The following is a 12,121-nucleotide window of genomic DNA, read 5'->3' on the forward strand; positions in this document are numbered from 1 at the left end:
AGACCCAAAAGCCATTGGAAATGCATGGTGTGCGTACATGTTAAACCATTTCAATCACAACCCAGACCTATTATAGATGCACCAACAGCAGATGCCTTTTACGGAACACAAACAGCAAACTCAATCTTTAACATGACACACACATTACATTGTCATATAGGGTCATGATGAGCGTCAAATTGTCAAGTGAGATGGTGCCACGGTCCTGGCATCATGAGACCGGTGCCCGTAGTGATGACTGTGCCCAATCCCAGTGTTGATGTGCATGACAACATGTGCATGATGATTCACATGGGATAAGTGGAAAGGTGATGTGTACCACATAGTGCCCCATCACACATGACATGTGTCAACAGGTCATCACATATCGATTGTGCAACAAGATCAGATGCCCTGTGCTATATTAGTGCATGGCACACCTAGGGCCTGCTCATGTAAGTATGCAATGACAAGAACTTGATAGACATCCTTGTGTTAACCGTACACCTACATCCCTGCCATGTGTGCGCCTTGTATCACTATTGTGATGGTGCCACACATGAGCGTGTGCAACGTTCCGTCCCCCTGCTTTGAATCCAGTGCGTGAAACGCACCGTGTAAAATACACCGTACCCCTGCATTCACATCAGCATGTGAAATGCACCGTGTAAAACGCACCCTGCGCCTGCATTCACATCAGCGTGTAAAATGCACCGAGTAAAATGCACCGTACCCCTGCATTCACATCAGGGTGTGAAACGCACCGTGTAAAATGCACCTTACCCCTGCATTCACATCAGCGTATGAAATGCACCATGTAAAACGCACCGTACCCCTGCATTCAAATCAGCGTGTGAAATGCACCGTGTAAAACGCACCGTACACCTGCATTCACATCAGCGTGTGAAACGCACCGTGTAAAATGCACCGTACCCCTGCATTCACATCAGCATGTAAAATGCACCGTGTAAAATGCACCTACCCCTGCATTCACATCTGCGCGTGAAATGTACCGTATAAAATGGACCGTACCCCTGCATTCACATCAGCATGTGAAATGCACCGTGTAAAATGCACCTACCCCTGCATTCACATCAGCGTGTGAAAGGTACCGTATAAAATGCACCGTACCCCTGCATTCACATCAGCATGTGAAACGCACCGTGTAAAATGCACCGTACCCCTGCATTCACATTTGCATGTGAAACGCACTGTGTAAAATGCACCATAACCCTGCATTCACATCAGCGTGTGAAACGCACCGTGTAAAACGCATCGTACCCTGACATAACGTGTGTGTGTGTGCATTGTTTCACGATTAACATGGTGCCATACACGGGCGAATCGTACCCCGACATTACGTGCGTGTGTGCGCATCATTTCACATTTAATATGGTGCCATACGCAGGCAAACCATACCCCGACATTATGTGCGTGTGTGCGTATCGTTTCATGATTAATATGGTGCCATACGTGGGCGAACCGTACCCCGACATTACGTGCGTGTGTGCGCATCGTTTCACGATTAACATGGTGCCATACACGAGCGAACCGTACCCCGGCATTGCGTGCGTCTGTGTGCCTCGTTTCACAATTAATAAGGTGGCATACGCGACGTGAAACGCACCGTACATGTGGGTGGATCCCAAACAATACATAGGGGACACCTAGGGGACGAGTAGTAGGGCCAGAATGCAGGCTGGTTGTCATGGATACTGAGATTTGAGTGTGTGCTACAGGTGTCCTGTAAAAGTCAGTTGGGCAACACTATACAATGTTACAAAATTGTTGTGGAGCTGAAGCTCAAATTTTGAACCATGCAAATGTGTGTCAGGGCCTTATGTTGAAAGTGATTGGATGAAACGTAGATTGCAAAGTAATCTGGCCTATCACTCTGTACTCCTGAGACTGAAAGCCCCGCACTGATTTAAGGCTGCATGTGGCTGTGAGAGGGCACTTGAATGCACAACATTGGAGTGGACCACACTGCTGCTGTCTCTGGATTCCCTGGACTCTGATTTTGCTTACCATGGAGAGGGCACCAGCATTCAGTGAGTAGGAGAACCAGGCCTTGCTGGATGCACTCCTACCACACTACAGCAAGCTGTATGGGAGACCAGGGGAGCAGGTGAGTGATGACTGCTCTAGCTTTGACTGTGCATCTGTTGTGTGAGTGTCACTACAGCCATTGTGTATTTGTGGAACAGACATGCAATGTGGTTTGGAGTGAGTGCCGGGTGTGTACATTGTGCTGTCTCCCATGCAGAGCATGATGCGGTTAAAGTGTGGTCCTCACTTGCATTATGCTAACTGTGACATTCAATGCATACTCAATGACACATTCTGCTGTGCCACACCCTGCAGGTTTTATTGCCATAATTTACTGAGGTGTAACAGTGTTCCCCCCAGAGTGACAGCTGAATGTACTCACTGATGTTTATGGTTTTTGGGGACCTGTGGTGATGTTGTACAAATGCTGTGTTTAAACTCATGGACATTGAAGAGTGTGAATGTTCCTTGTCACCTGGCCGAGTGTGTTTGTGATGCTTTGCACCACAGCTGCATGGCGTATGCAGCAGCTGTAGCCATCTGATGTGACAAGTATGCAGTGTTGTGTGCCTGACTTGCACAGTTAGCCCAACACCTGTGGCACCTCTTTGTCAAGTGTGACATGTGCAAAGTGAGGGTTGTATACACTGTTGACACTGACAGGCGAGTGATCTGTGCCAGGGTGTGTATATGTGGTCTGCTGAGGGTTCTTAGGTGTAGTGGGATATGTGACAGCATGTCACGTGCTTCCCACACCCTGCAGTTGCATGTGTTGTACAGTGTGTGCCATGATCAGTGAGTGTGTTGCACCCCTTATGCCATCTGTTGCCTTTCAAAGGCATGTAGTGCATTTGGGTTTGCCCACAGGCCAAATTCACATAGACAATGATGCAAGTCCTGTTCAGCATCCTGTGCCATGTTCACATCATCAATGTATTGCAAGCGTGTGTCTCTGGGACATGGAGCAGGTGTAGTGATGTTGTTTCACTTTGTCTTCCTGACAGGTAACTGCCTACGCGAAGGGGGAGATCTGGTTCGACGTTGTCAGGGCTCTCAGGTCTGTGGGGGGCCCTCGCCGGCGGATGAGCAACATCAGGTAGAGGTGGCAGGACATACGGTGCTGGACCCGGTGTATCACCTGGGTCCAGCTGAAGCTGTCACCTCCACTCCGGCATGGTGAAAGCCGTCAACTCACCCCCCAGATGCTCAGGGTCCTGGAAGTGGTCTTTCCAGACCTCCATAGGCAGTTGCAGGAGAGACAGCAGCAAGGAGGGGGTAGGTACATGTCTGTTTGTAGTGTTGTGTGTCACATGCTACTTGAGGTGCTCTGAAGCCTGGAAACACTCCCACATTTGGGGGTATGGTCAGACAGGCTATTTGTGCATTGTAGTTTCAATTCCCCATTTTCAGCTGATGCTCTTTTCCACCGCTTCCCCTCCTCCACATGTGTACCCTGGTTAGTGTTTTTTTTCATTTTGCACATGTTCTTCTAGGGTGCAAGGTAATTAGACTGCACATTGATTAGTGTATCATGTGGGAGGGAGGTCTGTGACATCTGTTGGTACCTTGCCTGTGCCATTACCTGTGCACTGTGTTTGGCCTTCATATTTGTTTGCACTGATGATGAGTCTCAACATAGGAGTGTGAGGTTTAAAATGCACACCCTAGCAGCATGCATGACCCATGTTGCGTACTCAGACATGATGTACATAATTTGCAAGATATGCATAGTGACAAGACGGTTAATCATGAGACAGTCAGAAATTTCTAGACCCACGGATCTGTGTGCCCACTACAGTCCCCTGCAACACCCTGGCCTCCTAATCATGTGTGTCATCCAACACTGTGCCCATTCTATGTGGGTTCAGCATGGGTCTGCCTCAGTGGCATTGGTCCCTGGCATAGTTTGTATTTATCATGTGTCAGCTACATGTGCACACTGGCCATGGATACAAGATTTGGCTTGTGCATACTCACACTGGGCAGGGCCTGTGTGCCTATTCACACGAAACGGTTGCTGGTTGTTTGTGACTAATATGGATTGCCAGCCACACAAGCACATGCAACACTGCTACTACACATCAAGTCACTGGACACTGAAGTTAATTATTTACTATTCCCACTCTAGTCTATACGGAATTGGGGTAGGTGCTGGATACTGTACTTAATTAATGTACTATTCCCACTCCAGTCCGTATTTATTTAGGTAGTCAGTCAGTCAAAAGATAACTTTATTTGGTTCATCATAACCATAAATTACACAATAAAAATAAATTTGTAACGGTCAGAATTAAATAAAAATGTATTCTCAATCATACTTTAAAATATTTACAGTATCTATTAAATTCCCTTTCCAGCCCCAAGCATTTGATCTTTTTCCACTTTTGCAAGTAGGTTATCTACTAGTGCCATGAATTTTACCCCACGGCATATTAAAATGTTTGATGAGTATTTAAGTCATTTAAGGCTGTTTTCAACAACTTCCTTCTTTGTTCTTTTACGGACTCACAGACGCACATTAGGTGGCATAAAGTTTCTGTATGGTACCCACATAGACGGCATGTCTTTGCTTGCTGTTTACTTTTCTAAGTGGGGACCAGGTTTTTCGAGCAGTAAACACCAAATCTGTATGCCATGAACCTCCTTTTTAGTGATAGACGGAAGTGGCCTGCTAAGTAGGGTTGTGGTTTTGGTCTTGTATATGAATTTATTACCATCCATGCATGACCTCATTTGGCCAATATTCTTTTATCTTCCATGAAAGATAGAGATTTAGCCCTGGTGTTACACACTTTATTGAATGATGTTCTTTCCAAGTTGCTATTCCAAGCTTCCTCGATCTCTAATGCCTCTAGGGCAATACGCAGATAGTCACCCCAAGTATTTGGGTTTCTATGATCAAATTGTGTCTTAATTTCCGTCCAGCATAAGTTGCGCAGCGTTCCCATTTCCGATGCTCTAAATTTCCAGCACAGTTTTGCAAAAATTGCTTTCCTTTGATATTCCTGATTCTGGAGGCCAAATTCCAAGAGTATCTGTGCTGGAGATGAACCTTCAAAGAGGTTAAAGACTGCTTTATACACTTTAATCTGTAATATATTTCCAGTACATAGGATAAAGTTGGGAGCAATTGTGCTGCCATTATTTTTAGAAGGTGCCCATGTGAAGGGCATTCCGGTTTCTTGTAAAGCTGTTTGTAGGCGAAGATTAATGATTGGGCTTTAGCCGTAATATCCCTTTTTTAAACCTCCAAGGACATGTTTCTGCCCACTTTAATACCCAGATATTTATATGAGCTTGTTTCCTCAATTTGTGTATTCTTTGCATACCATTTATATTTTCCTGGCCTAGGGCCCGCTAGTCTCACCACCTTGGTTTTTGTTTTGTTTAATTCCAGGCCCAGCAAATCGAGATAGTCGATTAGTTTATTTATGACCCTTTGCAGTCCTATTGGGGTTTAGCTCACCACCACAATGTCATCCGCATATTGCAGGAACTGAATTGGCTCATTTGCCAATTTTGGTGGATGACCATTTATTTGTAGCAGGTGGTTTTTTAGGTCTGCTAAGTATAAGTTAAATAAACATGGTGAGAGCACACAGCCTTGTTTTAATCCATTGGTTATGTTTATTGTAGACGATATTCTTCTTCCATCTCCAAGCTTTACTGTGGCTCATGTTTCACTGTATAAAGATGTTATTGTGTCTATCAGTGTCTGGGGGAATCCCCATGCTTCCAATTTCTTCCACAGACGATCGCGTGGCACTCTATAAAATGCTTATTTCAGGTCGATGTAACATGGCAGTAATCCTGCCTTCTTCTTTTCTGCTTTTTCGATCAAGATCGTCAGTGCTGAGAGGTTTGTGATGGTGCCCATGCCTTGTCTGAAGCCTGTTTGAAATTTTGGGATTATCTTATTTTCCTTTGTCCACTCCTGTAAGTGACGTAAAATGCAAGAAGCAAAAAGTTTTGCCTCTATATCAATGAGGTCAATCAGCCTGTAGTTCCCAGGTTCTGTTCTGCTACCGTTTTTGTAGATTGGATGAAAAAGATTTCTGCTCCAAGACCGTGGCATCTTGTTTTCACAAAACAATTGGTTATTAAGGGGTGTGAGATAATTGGCCCAAAATTCGGGGTCTTGTTTGAAAAGGGCGTTTGGTCCTGCGGCGCCTTCCGCTTTAATTTTTTTATCAAAAAAGTTGGGTATTTTACTGTTGTCAATGGTATTAGGTCTTCCGATCCCCTGCTGATTAGATCTTCTTTCAGTTCATCTTTTTTAAGAGCGATTGCCTCTAATTCCGGTTCTTTTCCTTTTACTTCATCTACACTTTCTTCTTCCCACGTGTGGCCCTGTTTGGGTATTGTACAGTTTGTCAATATATTGCAGCCAAGTTGTTTTGCTTATACCTACATTCTGTATAGTTCCTATTCCCTTAGTTAGTTTGTTGATTAGGCCCCAAAATTCACTGCTGTTCGGTAATTTACTTGCCCACATCAATTCTTCCCATAGTTTTTCTGTGTGTATCCCTTTTGCATCTCTACACTATTCCTTGTATTCTTTTCTTATTTTTAGAATCTTGCTATTATCTCTTTCTATTCCCGTTCTATTTGATACAGCATTTAATATTACCTCCTTTGCGATGTTTCTTTTTTGATCTGTCAGCTGTATGCTATACCATGGCTCCGTGTTGGCTCCATACGTACATTTGCCTATTGCAAGGACGTATGCAAATTCTCCCAATCCTGTGCCAATAGATGTACTTCAAGAGCCCCAGTATTCTCTACATGCTTATTCACTGTATCCATTATCTCTTTGATAATTGTTCCTCTCCAGTTACCTTAAGTTATATACTTCTGGTATTGCGACTAAGGATGCTGTACTCTCTTTTTTCTGTAGGTTTAGGTGTAATACTATTTCTTGAGGGAAGTGATCGCTCTCGGCCGTGTTATAATGCGGAAATGATCGACCAAGTGTGCAAGATCCTTGCTGATTATTGTATAGTCTATGGTGGATTGTTTATTTCCAGTAGAAAAGGTAGTTCCTGCTGGTTGGTCTCCCTTCGTATTTCCGTTTAAAGTAACAAATCCCAGAGATTCCAGGTAATTCCCTGTTTTTTGGGTTTTACTCTTGTTGTCATTGCCCCCTGTCAAATTACAATTGAAATCGCCTGAGACAATCATCTCATAGTTTTGATGTGTTACTTGTAATGTTTTTATTATGTTTATCAAGTTTGACAGTTTTTTAATGTTCTTTTTATTTTAGGGATGAATGTATATGTCTAAAACCAGTAACTTCCACCTAACTCCGTTTGAGGGATGTTTGCATTCCAGTTTTATGACATGTATCCAGTTTTCTCCTCTATTTTCCAATCATTTTCAACTGTTATGTATATGGACAGACCCCCCCTTGGGTGTCCATACTTAGCAATGTTTTTCTGCCATTATATGAAATTCGTCATATCCTGCTATGTGGCTTGGTGTTACGTTCCATGTTTCTTGTAGGAGAATTATGTTAAATGTACCCAAAAAGGAGATGGTCTCTTGGTCTTGTTCCATTTCTTTAAATCCATGGACTTTCCAGGAGAATATTCTTATTCTCTTCTCCTTTTGCTTAAATTCCTTATTTTTTTGCTCCCTACTGTCTGTGGTATATTCATCAGGATCGATGTAAGTTCAACGTGTGAGGTATCCAGGACCAATCTTGATTTCCCTCAGGCTGATGGTTCGACGGTCTGGGGTTTGTACTGTTTGAGCATGGATCCCTACTTATTTGTTGGGTTGTGGTCGTGCTTCTTGCCGCCTTTAAAACGGAAGTTGTCCTTCCATTTGTGTTTATTAATTGAAGTGCCACATTGTTTAATAACGGATATGGTTATTTTATGCGCATTGGGTATGCTAGTGTTATACCCCAAGCTTCAAAGACCACTCTTGTAGAGAAAATCAGTTTGGTTATCTCTTTTGATGCCCATGTTGTACTGCTAACTTCCAATTCTGTCTCTTTATTCATTTGGACAAATTCTACCGCCAAAAGTTCTGCCGACGGTATTTCCCTTAATTTAGTGGTACAAAAGGGGGTGGTGATGGACGGAGCATCAGAACCAATCAAACACTCACACCCAGTCAACAGATCATGGTCTCTCCAATGCCACTTATTCTGCAGGTTTCCGAATTTGGAGCTCATGTCCCTACCAGTCTGCTCTGCATATATTATGAGCCCAGCCTTGCATTGCTCCAGATTTACCAAGCTCCAGATTTACCAAGATCCCTGTTCATGGTCCCCCCACTGCACTCATTCTGCAGGTCTCCCGAATTTGGAGCTCATGTTGCTACAACTCTGCTCTGCATATATTATAAGCCCAGCCTTGTATTACACCAGATTTACCAAGATCCCTGTTCATGGTCCCCCATTGCCACTCATTCTGCAGGTCTCCAGATTTGTAGCTCAAGTCCCTACTGCTCTGCTCTGCATATATTATATGTAGGAGAGTAGGATCTGCTATCTATGGTTACCCCCACGTTTTGCTGGTGTTTCACTGTTTTTTGACTTTAGTCTGGCTGGGGCCCTGCTAACCAGGACCCCAGCCTTACTGCTTCCTCGCTAAATTGATTGCCTGTACATTAGATACACTCCAGATTGGTTACTGGGTTACCCTTGTGAGTCCCTAGAATATGGTACCTTAGGTACTAAGGGAATAGGTATCCCAGAGGCCTACCAGGGGCTGAGGCTTGTATTATGCCACCCTGGGGAAGCCTTCCAAAATAGCATCACAGGTCTGCTACTGCAGCCTGGGTAAGGTGGTGCATGCACCCCTTACTAAGATGTAGGTTACCTGTATCTACCTTTAATCACTGACACATATAAACCTATAAGTCACTCCTATGGCATGACTTATCAATCCTGAAGGCAGAGTGCTTGGTTTTGTGTGAGAGGGTGCCCCCATGCATGAGCAGGGACCCCTGCAGCTTTTGGAATCAATTCTCTGTAGCTGTTCTGTGATGCAGCCAGACCATATACTCTTAAGTGCATTATATCCTTGTGGTAAATGCTAACTCTGCAATGGCTGCATGAAAACATGTTGTGTTTGGTGTCAAAAATTTTGGAATCCTACCCCCTGCCAGTCCTGGTGGCCGGGGTAGTATTCTACCCTTTTAGAGGGAGAAGACATGTACATAGTTACTTAACCGGTAATAGTTTAAACGAGCCCCAGCGTCACAAATTGGATGCTGCATCCACAGACACGGGTCTGACCTCCTGCTGCTGGATGAAACTTTGGCAGGGTAGGACTGAACCATAGGTTTCCTGTCACAGGGAAGTTTATCCATCTCCCAGACAGGCTTTAGTGTAGTGGGGCTGGGTGGGTGCATTCAGAGAATGCTTTTTCAGACAGTGCAGGGGGCACACTTGGTGTCCCTGTGCATATCCCAGTTCAAACTGATTGCAGGGGCGCTCAGCCCCTGCTGTGGTGCGAAACTGGACAAAGGGAAAGGGGTGTAATCCCCCCCATTCCTGGGTCCACCCAAAGGTGGGACCCTGGAGTAAGTTCAACCCCTAAACTAAGTATAAGTATAGGAACCCAGTCCTTAGGACTTTAGATTACCCTGGATGAAACTCTGCAACATATATCCTGGAACTTCGACATTCTATTTCGACTAGAAGACGGAAGAATCTCCCTTGAGGTCAAGGAGTGACTCCCCTGTCAAACAGGTACCAAAGAAGCATCTTGCTGGTCTGCGTTTCCTAGGCTCCCGCTGGATCCTGATGGATTACTGACACAGGACTCAGACTAACAGACTTCTCCGAGGCCGACACAAGATCCCAGAAAATCTGAGACCCACAGCCATCACGAGAGACGTTGGACCATAACTCCTGGACACCATGCACATTTGCTAGTTCATCAACTTCTTGAGCTTTCCAAAGTTGGGCATTGGGCTGCCTGTAGTCCAAGCCCCAAGCACCATTTGCACCAAAGATTAATGGCCTATACCACGACAATACCTCCTGAGGGCCAACCGACTGATCTGGGAGAATATTTCAACTATCCCCACTGATCACTGATCATAACAGTTCTGCGGAGTGACTTATGAATGTGTTTGTTGCATTTATTTTGATGTGAGAAGTATGTATGTGTATGTTTGGTGAGATCAGACTGTGGTTTGGTGTGTGGGCCATGGTGAGGACATACTGGTTTTTAAATTGATGTTATGTCATTTTCTTCACTAAGAATTATGTGCCATGCTGTGTTATTTCCCTTATCATGAATTCTGTGTAACTCAGCTTTCTTTATGAAACGCATGATTTGAAAATATGTTACTTTGAAAAATAATAAAATTAAATATATATATTTTTATATGTTGCAAAGTAGTGTTCTTAGAATTCCGTGTGTGGCTCGAGGCTAGTGTAAACATATTTGGACCTCTCCTGAGGCCACTTTGAACATAATAGGCAGGTATCCTCTTCCTGGACCGGAAACAAGCTTCTGAGGACCGGTTTCTGGCATTTCAGCCGTCTTCAGCCCAGCTTGCTTGAATCCAGTGGCAATGTGAGCAAGGGACTCACGTCTGAGCATACCCTGCCAACTTATGGCGAACAAAGTGGTACAAAATGGGGTGGTGATGGTCGGAGCATCTGAACCAATCAAACACTCACACCCAGTCAACAGATCTGGGTTTAACCCATCACCGTTCTTTAGCCAATATTTAGACTGGCTCAAAATGGAAAACAGAACCAAGTTTAAAGCGTTATGCTACATGTTCAAGATAAACATTGGAGAGGCGCCAGCGTACCTGTGTAAATTGGTCCAAAAATACATCCCAGCTCGCAATCTTAGATCAGCTCAGTTGGCGAGATTTGTTGTTCCGAGATTTAAATGAGCACGTATGGGCGGACGCTCCTTTGGATATTTGGCGCCAGTTCTATGGAATGCTATTCCATTAAAACTTCGATTGGAACCCAACTATGTAACATTTAGAAAGGGTATCAAGGCTTGGCTTTTCAACCAAAATTAGTACACTGTGATTGTAAATCCACCTGGTTATGATTGGATCCAAGGCGTCGGGAAACCCTCAGGGTAGCTGTTGCGCCATACAAATGGAATAAATAAATAAATAAATAAAATAGCCCACTCTGCCACCCCAGTTCAGACATGGCCATATGCAAATCAGTCAGACCCTGTGCCTCATGGGAACAGTCCAGACCGAACTGCCAAGCCATGCCTTCCCTGGACCGGAAGCAAGCTTCCGAGGACAAAAACGTTGGATTTAGCCCCAGATCTCTGTACTGGGGTGAATGTAAGATATTGTTCTGCATTCCGTCCAATAACTGTTGTTTTTGCATTTGTCACCCCTTGTGGGATGGGTATGCTCAGACGTAAGTCCCATGCTCTCCACACCACTGGAGTCAAGCTATCCTGGCTGAAGACGGCTGATAGCCAGAAACCGGTCCTAGGATGCTTGATTCCAGTCCAGGAAAGACATGGCTTGGCAGTACGGGCTGGACTGTTCCCATGAGGCACAGGGTCAAGGCTGATTTGCATATGACCATGTCTGAACTGGGGTGGTGTGGAGTGCAAAATAACAATGGATTTAGGCCCAGATCTCTGTACTGGGGTGAATGTATGATATTGTTCTGCGTTCTGTCCATTAACTGTTGTTTTTGCATTTCCCTTAATTTAGGAATCTCTCTAAATATTCGCATTATATTTCCCCTATTCAAAGTATCAATTTTTTCCTTTTGTTGGATATTCTGGCCTGAATATTCATTTACAGCCTGGCTCTTCTGAATCCATTTGTTGTTTCTGATTTTGATTTAATTCAGTTTTTTCCCTAGTGGATTCCCGGGGGTTATTTTGACTCATAAACTCTACGATGGGCCTTTCTTTTAAGGGAGGCTTTGATGTTGTGGCTACATCATCAATTTGCTCTGTTTCAATCTCTTCTGTTCTATGACTTATGCCTGACCTGGCGTTATCCTTGTATATATTTTCAAACGGTGCGTTACATGTCCTGCCTTTTTATCCAAAGTATTTAGTAATTGGGTGTCAGTACTTATAAAACGTTCTGCTTGTGGTTCAAGACTTTTTTCCCTTTTAGACAG

The sequence above is a fragment of the Lissotriton helveticus genome, chromosome 2_1 (genome assembly GCF_964261635.1).
Source record: "Lissotriton helveticus chromosome 2_1, aLisHel1.1, whole genome shotgun sequence".
In the NCBI taxonomy this organism is placed as follows: Eukaryota; Metazoa; Chordata; class Amphibia; order Caudata; family Salamandridae; genus Lissotriton; species Lissotriton helveticus.